Source organism: Callithrix jacchus, chromosome 8 (genome assembly GCF_049354715.1).
Source record: "Callithrix jacchus isolate 240 chromosome 8, calJac240_pri, whole genome shotgun sequence".
NCBI classification, from domain to species: domain Eukaryota; kingdom Metazoa; phylum Chordata; class Mammalia; order Primates; family Cebidae; genus Callithrix; species Callithrix jacchus.
Window position 1 is genome coordinate 17,236,467 of NC_133509.1, and position 14,230 is coordinate 17,250,696.

Genomic DNA, 14,230 nt, shown 5'->3' on the forward strand with positions numbered 1-14,230 from the left:
GGTCAAGAGATCGAGACCATCCTGGTCAGTTTGGTGAAACCTCGTCTCTGCTAAAATACAAAAAATTAGCTGGGCATGGTGGCGCGTGCCTGTAATCCCAGCTACTCAGGAGGCTGAGGCAGGAGAATTGCCTGAACCCAGGAGGCGGAGGTTGCGGTGAGCCGAGATCGCGCCATTGCACTCCAGCCTGGGTAACAAGAGCGAAACTCCGTCTCAAAAAAAAAAAAAAAGCCAGATAGATAATGGTTATAAAGGTAGTTTATACCATCACATAGCCTCATACTATATTAAAACCGTGTTTTTATTATACAGATGGGGAAGCTGATTCCCGTAGAAGTGACCAAGGACACACAGGCAATCAACACCCAGCATTCCTGGGGATATGCCTCACCACCCTGGGCTCCCAGCCTCTCTGTGCTGACAAGGGATGGAGCCCCGGGGTCTGGGGCTGGAGTTCCAGATCCAGTTCCACCTCTGGTACTAGCCTATTGTGGAATCTCGGGCCAGTTACTTCACGTCTCTGGAGTATAGACACGTCTTCGTGTTTTCCTTACAAAGAGCCCTCTTTCCTTATTTTCCTGATTGTCTTCCCTGCCGGCTATCTCATTTATAACATATTTAGCTACCGTCTTCCTTTCTGACCCCCAGTCCATATCTCCAGCTCCGTTTTTATTCCTTGCCCCAGAACCTACTGTATGCCTATAAAACACTCAACAGGCACCAAATGGAACTCGGGTCTTTCCCCACAAACCTGAACCTCTTCTTGTATTTCTTGTCTTAATGAGTAATATCATTTTGTGTGACTCAATCACACGACAGATGGTGAGGAAACTGAGGCCCAGAGAGGCTAAGACAATTGCTCAATTTATACAGCAATTGGTTGGCAGAGATAGTCATAGGACTAGAGCTCAGATTTCCTGACTCTGGGCCGGACATGCCATTCTACTCTCTTCCATTTGATTGGGGAGTGACTTGAAAATATTTTCATTGGTTTCTCAATGACAGGCTGGTGTTAGTCAAGACAGGCTGGGCTGTGGTGCAGTAACAATGAGCCCTGGCCTCTGGTATCTCAGTGGCTTAGCACTATAATGCAGATTCCTTTATTATTGTTATTATTAATCATTATTTTGAGATGGAGTCTCACTCCGTGACCCAGGCTGGAGTGCAGTGGCATGATCTTGGCTCATTGCAGCCTCTGCCTTCCGGATTCAAGCGATTCTCTTGCCTCAGCCTGCTGAGGAGCTGGGATTATAGGCACCAACCACCACACCTGGCTAATTTTTGTATTTCAGTAGAGATGGGGTTTCACCATGTTGGCCAGGCTGGTCTTGAACTCCTGACCTCAAGTGATCCACCTGCCTCTGCCTCCCAAAGTGCTGAGATTGTAGGCGTGAGCCACCGCGCCTGGTCTATAATGGTGCTTTCTCACTCGCGGAAGGTCCAGTGTGGGTTGGGTAGCTATATTAGGGAATGCCAGGGAAACAGGATCAATAGAATCTGTCTATCATATATATTATACACACACACGTGTGCACACATACATAGATTGGATCTGTAAGGAGATTTATTATCAGGTACTGGCTCACATGATTATGGAGGCCGAGCAGTTCCTTGATCTGTTGTCTATAAGCTGGAGACCTGCGGAAGCCGTGGTGGAGTTCAATGATCTGGGAGCCAAAGAGCTGATGGCATCGATTCCAGCCTGCATTGGAAAGCCTGAGAACCAGGGGTGTCAAAGGTAGGAGATGAGTGTCTCAGTTCAGCAGGCGGGCAGAGAGGGCTGCATCTGCCTTTCCTCCACCTCTTTGTTCTAGTCAGGCCTTCCGTAGGTTGGAAGAGACCCACCTACATCAGTCAGGGCAAATGGGCTTCGCTGAGTCTACAAATTCATACGCAAATCTCTTCCAGAAACACCCTCACAGACACACCCAGAAATCATGTTTCACCGGATATCTGGGCATCCAGTGATCCATTCAAGTTGACGCATAAAATTAACCATCACAGTAGCCTCCTTCATCTGTAGGTACATTAATTGAAGTACACAACCAGGACAGAGAGTGAGAGAGAGAAAGAAGAGATGCTGGCTCTTAGCTTCAATCTGGAAGCTGCAGACCATCAGCCTGAACTAGCAACATGGTCCCAACCCTTTCACACAAGAGGCTGGGAAAGGGAGCGCATGGCCATGCAGAGAGCGCGAACAGTCCTTGCTACAGGTATTGACCTACCGTGTGCCAGAGAGACCCAAACCAAACCATGCGAAGAAAAAAATGTCCTCTGCTGTCAAGAAGGCCACTGCATCTAGGCCAGGCCAGGTATGTTTTTGGTGTGTAACTAAGAAAGGGCCCCACCCTGAGGATGCCCTGAAGGAATCTGGGGCCTGCATGCAGATGATGGCCATGGCTGCGGAGCAGGGCTGGATGAAGGGCAGTGGGCTGCAGAGATGAGAAGCAGAGGGCAAGGTGGTGGGGAGGAGGGAGGAGGAGGAGGAGCATCCTGGAGACCTGGTGCATCTAAGCCAAGGTAAGCCCCTAAGGTTTCTCTCAGATGGGGTGGCTTGCTGGGGGCCGGCGCTGCCCCTGTGCTGCAGAAAGACCTCAGAGCCCTGCGCTCTCTCAAGGGATGGGCTGGGAGGCAGAACTTGACGGGGCCTGTTAGAGATGTTACAGGCCCAGTGCGGGAAGCTGTTTTGATTAAATTTGGGAGTATAATTGCAGGGTTTGTGCTGCGGTCTCATTATGGCTTTTTAAATCTTGTTAACCTCTCTTCCCCGTCTCCCAGCCCCCTCGCTTCCCTCCGCAACCACAGGCTGTGGCCTTAGAACAATACCAGGAATAGTTTCTGTCTCTCCGTCACGGCTTTCTCCTACTCCTCTAGACTGGATCCTGGAGGCCAGATGGACTGAAGGCAGGAAGCAGGGAGGAAGGCTTGGTGAGCCGAGTGGGGATTTTATGTGGCTCAGTCACCCGGAGTGCCTCTTGGGTCAGTCCCCATGCATCCAGCAGGGTGGAGGGTGACATGAAGGGGTATTTGTCGTGATTTTTAGTGATGGTATGAGTGAATGGAGATTGGCTTCTGGAATTTGAGAGTGGCTGGAAGGGATGGGCTGGGGAGGGGTTGGCAGTGGCCTGGAAGGTTAGGAGGAAATGGAGAATGAGGGACGAGCTTGGTGTGGGAAAATGTGCAAGGTGCAACCTCTGGGCAGGGATTGCATTAGGTAGGAGAGGCCAGGCTGTGGCACAGTCACAGATAAGCCCTGGCCTCTCAGCGGCTTCATGCAATAATGGATTGCGCTTCTCATTCTTGGAAAGTCTCAGTGGGCTGAGCGCAGAGGGATGGCTCAGTGTGACCGTGGAGTTGTGGTGGACTGGGAGAGTGGACTGTTTGGTGCCCAGGGAGGCCGTGCTGGCAGATGAGGCCAGGGCAAGGGGGCGCAGTGCAGGATGAGGGCCTCCAGGCCTCTGCCTGCCATGCTGCAGTGGTGTGGCATCGGGCTGTGAGCTCCCCTGGGGAGTGGATGCCATCCCCAGTGGGGCTGAGGGGAGAGGGTGTTGCCTGGGGAAGCAGGGCTGAGGCAGCAGCCTGGGCTGCAGGAAGAGGGTGGGGAGCCTGGCTCCACCCCTGCAGCTGTCTCTCCCCAAGGGCTCTCTGGCCACTCCTCTTCTCCCTCTGCTTCCCCTCCCACCTCATGACTCAGTCGCTGTCTTCAGCCCTGACTCTGTCCTGAACTCCCCAAGCTGCACCGATCACCTCCCTTTAGGGTGATGGCACTTTCAGCCACCCAGAGTACAGGCCTCAACCCTTCGGTCACAGACGCCCCTCTGGCCCCCACCCCATCATCCAAACATTGAGTCTATGGATTCCTCCTGCTCAATATCCCTGGAATCTTCGTCCTCAGCTGCCTCCACCCTTCCCTGTCCTGCGCCATCTGCTCGCTGCTGGGCCATGTGGTCACCTTCTCACTGGTCTTTCAGCAGCTGCCCTTGCACCCTCCACCCCGCAGTTCTTGATGCTGTAGCTACAGAGGGTTATTCCCAAAATCTGGTCAAACAGCTCTCTGCTTCAAACCCGTCTCTGGCTCCCTCCTGGCCCCCAAGTCCTTCACCCGCAGGTTCCTGCCTATCTCATCTCTAGCCGCTCAAGCCTGTAGGTGGCCTAGCGAACCAAGTCATGCACGAAGCTCTGAGCAGCGTCGTGCATGCATAGCTTAACTAGTCCTCAAATGCCGCCTCTTTTTTTTTTTTTTGAGACGGAGTTTCACTCTTGTTACCCAGGCTGGAGTGCAATGGCGCGATCTCGGCTCACCGCAACCTCCGCCTCCTGGGTTCAGGCAATTCTCCTGCCTCAGCCTCCTGAGTAGCTGGGATTACAGGCATGCGCCACCATGCCCAGCTAATTTTTTGTATCTTTAGTAGAGACGGGGTTTCACCATGTTGACCAGGATGGTCTCGATCTCATGACCTCGTGATCCACCCGCCTCGGCCTCCCAAAGTGCTGGGATTATAGGCCTGAGCCACCACACCCGGCCCCAGATGCCGCCTCTTTTAGGAAGCCCCTCTGGCTCTCACAGATGAAGCAATCTCCCCCATTCTTTCAGTGCTTTGCCACAGCCCCCACTTTCTAGCCTATATTGCAGCAAATGACATCCATGTTTCCTCTGTTCCAGCAACAGCAAGCTCCTCCTGGGCAGGGCCATCCTATTCCCCACCAGCGTTCCCGTCCAGATGCCATAGCCAGCACTCGGATGGGGTGCAGGAGGGCCCCCACCTTACTGAATGAGTGAGTGAATGAGAGCTGCAGTTGGGGCTGGGCTTTCTGCAGGGAAGAGCGACCAGGAACCAAACACTGGGAAACCTTTAGGTCAGAGCCTGGGCGTCAGAGCTTCAGACACTGTGCTGGGCATGGTCTGTCCATCAGAAGACAGAGAAGGCCGGGTCAGAGGAGGAGGAGGAGCGATGGACTGTGGGCAAGCAGCACACTGCCTCCTGGCAGGGTCCTACTCACATGGTCGGTGGTGGGGGGAAACACATGTGTGGGCAGCTCCCTTGGGGTGGGAGCTGAGCCAGATGTGGGAATATTGTCCTCTCCCAGCGCTGTCCTGGCAGTGCAGGGCTGTGTCTCAACAGCCATCTTAGAAAACACTGGCTTAGTTCTTCACAGCCCAGGGGAGGGCCAAGGGGCATTTTCCAGAGCAAAGGGACAAGGGCAGCTAAGCCATGGTCCCCACTCCGTGCCAGAATCTTCATTCCATCCATGGGGTCCTCTGTCTGTTCATCAAAGCGTTTGCCTCCTGCCTCTCAGCCTGTCTCTTGCCTCAGCCCAGAATGCCTCTTCCTTCATGGATTGAGCCAGGTCTTACCCATCTACAAGGCCTTTCTTCTAGGAAGATTTATGGGACTTGCCAACCTCCTCCTGCCCTGTCAGTGCCAGTATATACAATAAGCCATTATTGTGGCTGCACGGCTATCTCTGGGAGACCAAGCAGAGGAAGCAGAGAGCAAACTCTCTCTCTGTGTGGCCCCAAGAGCTGTCCTCTCTGTACATTTGTGAAACTGAGCTGGGGTGGTAGGATGAGGGCTGGACGGGAGTCAGGACACCTAGCTCCTGCACCTGGCTTGGTTGAAGCCGGAGCAGGCTACTTTCCTCCCTGATCCTCCGTTTCCCCATCAGTAGAATGGAGAGGTTGGGCCGGGGGGTGGTGAAGGACCTTACAGCTCTAATATCAACATTGTTGAACACAGAAGCCTACCACGGCAGCAGCTGGTTGATGAGAGCCCAAGGAATGGTCCCTGGTTACCCCAGGCGGGGTTATCTGACCAGTGTCCCAGGATGGTGGGGTCTCCCCAGGGATGCAGATTTTCAGTGTCAGGCCCAAGATGCTGACCAGGAAAGAGGGAGCAAGAGTTGCTGAAGGTCAAGAGCAGAGCAACAGATGAAACCAATGGCCTGTGTTTGTCAATCCAGGTTGGGGTGAGAGGGCAGAGAGCTCTGGGCAACCTGACCAATCAGAATGGGCATGACTCTGGAGGTCTGGGTTCGAGCTGGGTTTCACCACTGCAATGATAGGACTTTGGGTTAGTGGTTTAAATACCTCTGGGTCCAGGTTCCCACTGCAAAATGGGGGAGAACAATACCTACCTCACAAGGCTGTTGTGAGAAGTAAATGTCAGCACATGCTTGAAACGGTTTAGTAGCATCTGAGCTTAGCACATCATAATTGCTCAATAAACCTTCATTCTTTTATTTTTATTTTAATTAAAAAAAAATTTTTTTTTTGAGACGGAGTTTCACTCTTGTTACCCAGGCTGGAGTGCAATGGCACGATCTCTGCTCACCGCAACCTCCGCCTCCTGGGTTCAGGCAATTCTCCTGCCTCAGCTTCCTGTGTTGCTGGGATTACAGGCACGCGCCACCATGCCCAGCTGATTTTTAGTAGAGACGGGGTTTCACCATGTTGACCAGGATGATCTCGATCTCTTGACCTCGTGATCCACCCGCCTCGGCCTCCCAAAGTGCTGGGATTACAGGCTTGAGCCACCGCGCCAGGCCCAATAAACCTTCATTCTTTCCCTCCTCCTACCCTCTTCAGTTTCCATCAAATACATTTGCTGATCCGACACCAGTGAGCCATACAAGGGTGTATGTCAGGCCTTCTATCCCACCTGCCAAGGTGTGCACTCAGCAGCCACAGTCCCAACACTGTGCTGTGCTCAATATCTTGGGGTATCTGGTGTGGTGTTTTCCTTCCAGGCGCTTAGCATCTGCTGGAGAGACAAGACCACACTCACACTCACACAAACTACTAAGAAATGGATGAATGACATTTCTCCATTACCTGGCTTTGTTGTAGGCCTGGGAAAGTCAATGTCAATGTCATTATCCCAAGAAAGGGATAAATGGCATTTCTCCAAAAAATGCCTCATGAATAATTCAGAGCATGGTGGTTCCACATGAACCATAAGCACTAGAGAGATGAGGGTTCAGGAAACAGGGTTCAGTCTGGATGGGAGTAACCAGAGCAGGGGAGAGGCTACGCTGCCTGCGGCCAGCTGAGTTGAGAGAAGCTGGGCTGGAGTGCGACTGATAGGTTAGACATGGGTCGACTACTTAGGCTAGAGGGTCTCCAGGGCACAGTGAAGCCAGGGCTCGGGACGTGCTTCTGTGGGCAGAGCCCTGGAGTGAGGGGTTGCAGGAGTCCAGCTTTCACGGCCAAGCCTCCTGACCTCAGGTATGTGGAGCCTGATCTTCCAGGTAGCAGGCAGACAAATGGCCTTTCAGCTTCTGCTAGGATTGGCTGGGATAGGATGGAGCTGATAAGAACAATTGTGGACTGAGGAGATGGGAGGGTGGGGCTGGGGCCAAGGTGGGGGCTACTCCCTAGACAGAAATTCAACTCCACCTCCATCTGTCATGGACCGCCCCTGGCAACGCAAAGGCCAAGGAAATGGAATTAACATGTGCTCAGCATCTACACGGTGCCAAGCCCACACCTGGCACTTCACCTTCAGGAGCTCATTTTCCCCATGCTGGCCCTATTCTCTTCAGATCCCCAGTAAGGGAAACTGAGGCTCAGAGGGGTCAAGGCCCAGAGTCTTGCAGAGAGTGGTAGGCTGGAGCCCTGTGCTCTTCCTCCGGTACCACACTGCGTCTCCATGACTTAAAGTTTGCACTCTAAGTCTTAGCATGGACTCCAGCTGTCTACCATTTACCTCCTAGACTGAAACCGCCCGTCGCAGTGGAAAGGCTGCACTATGCCCTAGGGCATGTTCCTCATTTCATCAGCCACTGCCCTGCTAGGTCATGCCCGGTTACACATGCAGCCTCCTGGAGGGCAGGGGCTGGGTCTCATTCCTGGACCCAGCGCAGCCCTGGCACAATTGCCAGGGCAGAAGCGATTCTGGTAATGAGAGTGAGTGGTGAGTGGAACTACCCCAACCAGGCGGGTGTGTTTCTGGAATCCACGGACGAGGTGTTTGCTGACAAGTCCCGGAGGGAAAGAAGGAGGGGCGAGGGACTGCCCACCTCCCTCCAGCAGGAATTCCTCCTAACGGGCTGAGTTCTGGGCTGATGAGAGAAATGTTGGACAGGACCCTAACAAGAGAAGGCTCTAGCTGCAGCACGGAGTGAGTAATTAGACGCTAATTCATTTGCATTTCACAGGAGAGTCAGGGATGTTGGGGAAACAAAGCTGCGAAGATGAAAGGCCTCTTGGAGAAGGGAACACTGGGGACAAGAAGCTCAGACGGAGCCGGGGAGGTGCGGCGGCGCAGGTGTGCTTCGGGCACTCAGTGGCATGGATGGCGGGATGGGGCAGAAGGTCCGAAGGTCCCTGCCATGCCCTCGAGGGCTCCAAACAGCAGGCTGGGCTACCTACCAGTGCCCTTGGGATGCTTTTTTCTCTGCATTTGGAATGACCAGAAGGGAGACAGCAAGACAATGAGACAGAGGCCCGTAGATCCTCTCCATTTCTAGAGTAGGGGTTAACCAAGTTTACCTGTCAACGGTCACCTGGTAAATATTTTAGGCCTTGTGGGTCGTACCCTGTCTGTCACATATTCTTCTTTGTAAAAGACACAAAAATCGTTCCTAGTTCTAGGAACCAAGCAAAACAGACCACCGCTGGCCTTGACACCTGGGTCCAGAGCTTCCCTCTCAAGATGGAACATAAGGCCCAATATCCATTCTGCATTTCTAACACGTTCGCAGGTGAACACAGAACGCGCTTTGATCACGGAGGGTCTGAGGTCGCTCTGCAGCACGGGGTCTGCACTGGGAGGCCAGCCATCTAGGAACTGCTGAAGGCCTTGATGGAAGGTGCCTGCCTTGTTTGCAGAACTCAGTGGTAGCAGTGGGTCCACACACTCAGAGTTCCCTCCTAGGAAGGCCCTGCTGCCCATCTGCAGGGAGCGGGGCAGGCAGGCAGTCCCAGCTGTCAGCTCCTTCAGGGTGTCTGCCTCAGCTGCAGATACCACCTCCTTTGAGGTCACACCCTCCCCGGGGGAGCCTGTGTCTGGTGACTTGGCACAATGGGAGTGGAAAGTCCTGTCTACTTCAGAAGACACAGGATGACTCCTTGCCAGGCACTGGGTCTTGGTCACACCTGCTTTGCAATTTGCTTTCAATCTCCGTCAGCCTAATCCATCTCCCCTTTCCTTTCACTGGTAGATCTTTAATAAACCCCTGGTACCCCAAACTCCCTCCCAGAGTTCACTCCTAGAGAACCAGCCTGTGACACAGGTGATGGGAACACATCCTGGCTGGGGAAAATGGTGACCTCAGGTTGGGGGTTGGTACCAGCAAGATTTGCCTGGGGGCCACCACACATCATTTCGGAAACTAGAGGCATCTCAGGGCTAAGACCTCCCAGGGATCCCAGCATGGCCAGGAGAAAGCAGGGCAGATGGAAGCAGGAGCGCAGTGGTTCCGGGTCTTCTAACCTTGATGTGCTGTGTGTCTCCATGCAAGTCGCTGCTGCTCTCTGAGCCTGTATTTCCTCATAAGGAAAATGGGCCTCATGAGCCATTCTCCTGGCTGTCTTTCCTGTGGCTTCTGTAGCAAATCACCCCAAACTTGGTGGCCTGAAACAACAGAGGTTTATTATTTCACAGTTCTGGAGGACAGAAATCAAAAATTGGCATCATTGGGCTAAAATCGAGTCATCAGCGCCATGCTTCCTCTGGAGGCTTTAGGGGAAACTTGATTCTTGCTTCTTCCGGATTCTGGGAGCTGCCAGCATTCTTTGGTTTGTGGCCTCATCACTCCGATCTTCAATACCAGCATCTTCAGCTCCCACTCTGTTCTCATTTCATATCACTGTCTCTCTGTGTGTCAAATCTCCCTCTGTCCGTCTCTTGTAAGGACACTTGAGGTTGCATTTAGGACACATCCTGATCATCTAGGATAATCTCCCCATCTCATATTCTCTAACTTAATCACATCTGCAAAGATTTTTTTTTTCCCTCCAAATAAGGTCACATTTACAGCTCCAAGATTAGGACCTGCTGTCTTTGGGAGCCAGGATTCAGCTGACTCCTCCTGCCATATGTCTCCCTTGCAGGCTTTTTAGCTCTGCCAAAGTTCTCCTTCCCTAGCTGTAGTTCTAGATGCTGGCCCGTACCACTTGCTTGCTCAGCTCAGAGGTTCTCATTCTGCCAAAAATTATTTTTAATGTGTATTGATTAAATATATGGCTGCTCGGCTCACACTGTTGGTTTCCTCCACAACTAATATTTACTGAGTACATACTGTTTGCTCCGTGTTTTACTCGAATTATCATCCTTCTGCCCAAGGAGGTTAAGTGCTGTTACAATCCCCATCATGCAGGTAAAGAGACAGGGGCAGAGAAGCAAAATGACTCACTGTCCGCTGATGTGGTGCTGGGATTCCCGCTCTGGTTGTCTGAGTGAAGGACCTTCTCATCCCCCACAGGTACTGCCTCCCCAGCATGAATAGGGCTTCTCTTTGGAACTGCTTACAAATTCTGGTTGTTTTTGGACTTTGGAGCAAGTTTCTTATCAGATTCTACACATTAAGGCATAACACAGGCAAGGCTGTTCTAGAATGCTGAGAGCCAATTGTAAGAGCCAGGGAATGAGGTTCGTTTGGGGGCTGCGATTGTGACCTCTGCTGTCAAGCTGAGCCTGGCGGGCAGGGGAGGAGGGGGTGTTCCAGACTCTCCTCTAACCCTGTGACAGCACATCTCAGCGGCTCTTCATTACTCTTCCAACTTTGAACTGCTGGGGACTTGGCATGTCACTCTTGTTGCTGTTAAACGTTTAGGGTGAGCTTCTGGGTTCAGCTACTTATTCATCAGCAAATGAGCAGCACACGTTGCTAGTCATAGACGATTGCATTGACGCTTTGTCCTGACTTTAATTTCAGACCCTAGAAGTACTTATATGTAAAAAATCGTGTCAGTCTATGGAAGAAAACTGCAGTGGATGGGCGCTTACAAATGATTATCTTGTGTGTAAGGGCTTCGAAAACCATTGCTTCAGCAGCATACATACTAAAAAGTTGGAACAATACAGAGAAGACTAGCATGGCCCCTGTGCAAGGACGACAAAAATTCATGAACTGTTCCATATTGATTTTTTTAAGCCCATAAGTGGCAAAGTGGATTGGCCCCTTTAAGAGTGTTGCCATCAAGGGAGAACTGAATTTTACAAAAATGCATGCAAGCAGATCTCAAGTTAGAGGGTATGAAGCTGGTCTACACACATCTTATTTCTCTGGATAGAAAGAGCAGCAGGAACAAACGGGCTTAAGGGTTTGGGGGCGTGTAGCATTTGCCAAGCTGGTGCCAAGAATGGATGTAGGCACGTGGTAGGAGGGGTCATGGTAGGAGGAGCGGCGATGCAGGCATTTTGCAGCACAGGTGTGGAGATGGTGGGACAGGGGCAGAAGATCTGAAGGTCCCTGCAAGACCCTCGATGACGTCAAGCAGCAGCCTGGGCTGCCTACCATTGCCCCTTGGATACTTTTTAATTTGCATTTGGAATGGGCAGACTGAGACAGAGATGCATGGATACTCTATTTTCATCTGAGAGTATCCATCTACTGGAGACACTCCATCGGCCGTGAAGGGGCACTTTGTAGACCACGCCAAGGGCTTGAACTTAATTCTCAAGGCCACAGGGAACCTCTGCAAGATTTGAAAAGTGACATGTTTATGTGCTTTAGAAATATTTTTCTGGCTGTGATAATGGCCCCAGTAAGAGGTGAGGAGGGCCTGGATTCCCACTGATAAAGAGTAAGGACTGGCCAGGAGCAGTGGCTCAAGCCTGTAATCCCAGCACTTTGGGATGCAGCGGTGGGCGGATCACAAGGTCAGGGGTTTGAGACCAGCCTGACCAACATGGAGAAACCCCATCTCTACTAAAAATATAAAAATTAGCTGGGTGTGGTGGTGCACACCTATAATCACAGCTACTCAGGAGGCTGAGGCAAGAGAATTGCTTGTACCCAGGAGGCAGAGGTTGCAGTGAGCTGAGATCATGCCATTGCACTCCAGCTGGGCAACAGAGCAAGACTCTCTCTCTCTCCCTCTCCCTCTCTCCCCCTCCCTCCCTCTCTCTCTCTCTCTTTCTCTCTCTCTCTCTAGCTATATATATATATGGACTGGGTTTGAGAGAGAGGCCAGTCCAGTCCAGCTAGGAGTTGGCTGTGGATGGGGAACAGGGGGAGAAGGAGAGAAAGTTGCCCCTGTGCAGCTTGGGTGAGTGGGTGCACGTGGAGCCTTTCACAGAGATGCGGCACCAGGATGCAGAGAACCAGTGGGACTGTGCCTGTGGGAAGAAGGCACAAAGACAGTTTCACCAAGAGGGGAACTATGGGTCAGGAAGAGGCAATGGCTGAGAGGGATAGAAAGTGTGTGCTGTCCCCTCTGTCATGAGGCAGGATGCTGAAAACTGCAGCTGGGCAGAGGCATAGATGGAGGAGGTGGCAGCATCGGGCGTCCATGGGACAACTCTGGGGCAGAAACCAAGTCTAGGCCTGTTCTGTCCTGACTCACCATGCACCTTTGGCAAGGCACTCTATTCCTCTGCCTCAGTTTCCTCATCTGCAAAACCCGGGAGTTGAACCACATTGAGGGTTCCTCCAAGGAGATGGGCTGGCGAGGGGATGTCTTTGAGCCCCTGGAAACTGTGCAAAAGTGTGTGCCCATGTCCCCTTTTGCAGAGGGGCCAGCAGGGTCACTTGAGGAGGGAAGTGATGTCAGATCTCAAGGCCACACCCGCAGCTGGAGACATGCTGGTAAAAATTGCTCTCTACATATGCCCAGGATGAGTCTCATCTCACCCAACCAGTTCCTGGAAGGCAGAGATCTGGGTCATAGGATGTGTCTCGACACCCCATAGGGGTCTTGCAATACCGGTAGAGCCACATAGGCTGGTATGGAGGTGCCTCAGTATATCTGGGTCTTCTAAGACTCCGCCCCTTGGTCAGCCCAGGCATGTACTCCTTACTGGAGCCTCTGGGGCCTCCAAACCCTGCCTCTCCCTCCCCCACCCTGCAAACTCTTGCTCCTTCTCCATGCAGTTTTCCATTCCCCCAAAGGAGCCCTGATTTCTCACTGCATTGGGATTTTCCAGATGAGGCGTCTGTACCTTACGCACAGCCTGCTTTTCACCTATCTGGGATGGAGGTCATCTGCACGTTCCTGTGTCTTTCCTTCCCCTCTTCTCTGGGATGGAGGTCATCTGCATGTTCCTGTGTCTTTCCTTCCCCTCTCTTCTCTGGGATGGAGGTCATCTGCATGTTCCTGTGTCTTTCCTTCCCCTCTCTTCTCTGGGATGGAGGTCATCTGCATGTTCCTGTGTCTTTCCTTCCCCTCTCTTCTCTGGGATGGAGGTCATCTGCATGTTCCTGTGTCTTTCCTTCCCCTCTCTTCTCTGGGATGGAGGTCATCTGCATGTTTCTGTGTCTTTCCTTCCCCTCTCTGCTCTGGGATGAAGGTCATCTGCATATTCCTGTGTCTTTCCTTCCCCTCTCTGCTCTGGGATGGAGGTCATCTGCATGTTCCTGTGTCTTTCCTTCCCCTCTCTGCTCTGGGATGGAGGTCATCTGTATGTTCCTGTCTCTTTCCTTCCCTTCTCTACCACATGGGCCCTTTTCTGGCAGGGACCATGCCGTAGGTACCTCAGTGTCCCTAAGTGTCTCCCTTAGTGGCTGACACATACTTGGTGCTCCATATAAGTTTCTGGAGTCGCCCTAACTTACAGAATGACAGCTAGCAGTGTAGTTCCTGTTTCCAACCTAGGCGCCTCACCTGCCCTGCTTCCCTGAGAGTTGCTGGGAGGACCAGCAGCAGCAGCGACCGGCACCTGCAGTTCCTGGCAGCATTTGCAAAGTCCCTCATGGGTCTTTTCCCACTGGATCCCAGGATGGCGAGCGTGAAATGAGATCAATAAAAGATTGCACAAATTCTGTTGGACTCACACATAGGATGGAAAGAAATACCCACGTCTGAAGCATGTTGGAGCAGGCCTTCCACCAGGCCCTTTAGAAACAGGGTTGTATGTGTCGTGTAGAACAAACCTGGCTGACAGGACAGGCATTAGCATGCCCATTTTACAGATGTGGAAACTGGATCTGAGAGTGTACGGGCCTTGCTTACGCTCCCACTGCTACACCAGTGGCACCAGCATGCTGTCCCTGGGGTCAGAGCCAGAGTGTGTAAGGTGATGTTTTCCCTGGTGGTGAGCAGATGGGCTTGTGCCCTACCTGCATG

General features: G+C 52.3%; 2 long non-coding RNA genes and 1 other non-coding gene across 4 annotated transcripts; 2 read left to right on the top strand and 1 right to left on the bottom strand.

Moving 5' to 3' along the window:
* Nucleotides 1-1,555: 1,555 nt before the first annotated feature.
* On the bottom strand, nucleotides 1,556-10,483 carry LOC118145102 (uncharacterized). Of its 2 annotated transcripts, none has more exons than XR_004730270.3 (3): nucleotides 10,357-10,483; nucleotides 9,435-9,575; nucleotides 1,556-1,716 (listed from the first exon to the last, which is right to left on the bottom strand). It is a non-coding gene; the product is annotated as an uncharacterized LOC118145102 (long non-coding RNA). The 2 variants fall into 2 exon arrangements; XR_004730271.3 differs by lacking the exon at nucleotides 1,556-1,716 and adding an exon at nucleotides 7,509-8,396.
* Nucleotides 10,484-10,600: 117 nt separating this feature from the next.
* On the top strand, nucleotides 10,601-13,914 carry LOC118145103 (uncharacterized). Its single transcript, XR_004730272.3, has 3 exons — nucleotides 10,601-10,777; nucleotides 10,879-11,717; nucleotides 13,760-13,914. It is a non-coding gene; the product is annotated as an uncharacterized LOC118145103 (long non-coding RNA).
* LOC118145284 (U6 spliceosomal RNA) lies at nucleotides 10,986-11,088 on the top strand. Its single transcript, XR_004730410.1, has one exon. It is a non-coding gene; the product is annotated as a U6 spliceosomal RNA (small nuclear RNA).
* Nucleotides 13,915-14,230: the final 316 nt, after the last annotated feature.